This window comes from Toxorhynchites rutilus, chromosome 2 (assembly GCF_029784135.1).
Source record: "Toxorhynchites rutilus septentrionalis strain SRP chromosome 2, ASM2978413v1, whole genome shotgun sequence".
Classification (NCBI taxonomy): Eukaryota; Metazoa; Arthropoda; class Insecta; order Diptera; family Culicidae; genus Toxorhynchites; species Toxorhynchites rutilus.
This window is the reverse complement of record NC_073745.1, coordinates 71529317-71531086: the sequence shown is the minus strand read 5'-3', so window position 1 is coordinate 71531086 and position 1770 is coordinate 71529317. Positions and strand designations below refer to the sequence as shown.

General features: G+C 38.2%; 1 long non-coding RNA gene across 2 annotated transcripts; it reads right to left on the bottom strand.

The window, feature by feature from the left end:
* Positions 1-279: 279 nt before the first annotated feature.
* Positions 280-1255, bottom strand: LOC129767545 (uncharacterized). 2 transcript variants are annotated; one of them, XR_008741536.1, is made up of 3 exons: positions 733-1255; positions 598-690; positions 280-541 (listed from the first exon to the last, which is right to left on the bottom strand). It is a non-coding gene; the product is annotated as an uncharacterized LOC129767545 (long non-coding RNA). The 2 variants fall into 2 exon arrangements; XR_008741535.1 differs by having other exon boundaries at positions 598-671.
* Positions 1256-1770: the final 515 nt, after the last annotated feature.

Genomic DNA, 1770 nt, shown 5'->3' with positions numbered 1-1770 from the left:
CACCTCTCGCTTCAGGCGCAAAAGTGAAACTCCAACGTAAATCCAAACATGTAAATTCAACAATTATAGTATACCCGATACGAGACGCAAAACGGTTTCTCCAAAAGAAAATTAACCCAAATACATATATCTCATATAAACATTTATTCCTAACTATTTAACACAATACTTTCCCAATCCTAATGTCTACCCTAATGTGTCCCTCGTGCGTCTCCATGAATTTAACCGTATTGTTTATTCTTCCTAAACGTCTTCTTTTTCTCGGTGGTCACTGCATCATCATTTACCGTTCAATAAGAAATACCCACCCACATGCGCATGTTATAACGGGTTAGGGTACTCACGGTTTGAATTCAAACTGGCTCTGCCCGGAGTGCTGTTATAGCGTAGCACTCCCTTCCGACGGAAATGGCTTTGTCGGGAACTTTGACTCCAGATCGTGGGGTCAGCAGTGCGTCACGTTGTCCTCTGCGGTGTGCCGAGCCTCGAAGGATGTGTTGGTTCTCAGGAAATCAACCCTAAATAAACCGCCGTCGAACGGCTGTTCGACGCTATAAGTTTGGCTTTATAGTTTCAAAGTAAAGCTGATTTTTTTACCTTTTGGAGCTTTATTTCAAAGCACAGACACTTAACGAAACCTTGGTAAATTTGAATTTCTTCGTTAATTTTCCCTATACAAAAAAGCAACAACTATTACACATTTTAAAGAAACCGTTTAACACAGAAACCTACTTCAAAAACACACCGCGACGCGATTTCAAAATCGCACTCCTGCCTCTTCCACAGATTGGGTCAAAGTGAACGAGCAAAAAGTATGACGGTTGCTTCAAACAATTAACCCTTTCCTCCAGGAGAACAATATTTGCCGAAGCCAATAAGGTTCTTTTTGAACCGCGAATTTCCCCAGACCCCCAGTCCTACAGCTAAACAAGTCATAATTGTCCGCTCTTTGTTTCAAGGTTGAGTCAGCTAATTCTCGCGATTCTTCCACGAAACCTGGCTTCTTTATTTTCCTCGCGCATGAGTGACCACTCAAGCTAGCGTCGCTTAAGCCACTCGCTCTTGTATTGGTGTGGCGGAACATGAGCTTTGCCTCGCTCTTAGATGTTGTGTTGCGTACAACAGCACAACGATTTCATGCAAGTTATGAACATCGTCGTGTGCAATGATCGACGGGAAAAAGTCTGTTTCATTTGTACTGAGTACTTATGTTTCAGCAGAAGTTTGGCAAGTGTGATTTAAATATTTTAATTATATTAACATAATAATTCCTCCAACAAATAAATAAATAAATAAATAAATAAATAAATAAATAATAAATAAATAAATAAATAAATGAAATAAATAAATCTACCAAAAGTGGGTGAATAAATATATAAATAAATTAACTAGAAAGTAAGTGTATGTACAACATTGAAAATAATTACATTACACTTAACAGAATATTTACAAGAAATGTGAAACACTACAATACACAAATGTACACCTGTTACATCACTCCATGCTTAGTTTACGAAAATTTAGTTGAATGAAATCAACTAAATTTTCGTAAGTGCATACGAAATTTAGAATTTTTCCCAAAAACAACAGACAACAGAAGTACAGCTATTCGGGGTCATATGTTATCATCATCAACCTAGATTGACTCCTCCTCTGTTTATAGTTCACGCTCCATCACAGAACGTGTCTACCACTGACCTTCAACGTCTTTCGACTCTGGTCTCCAGCGAATGCTTGTTTCTTCCATTGAGGGAATATGAAGTATTACGG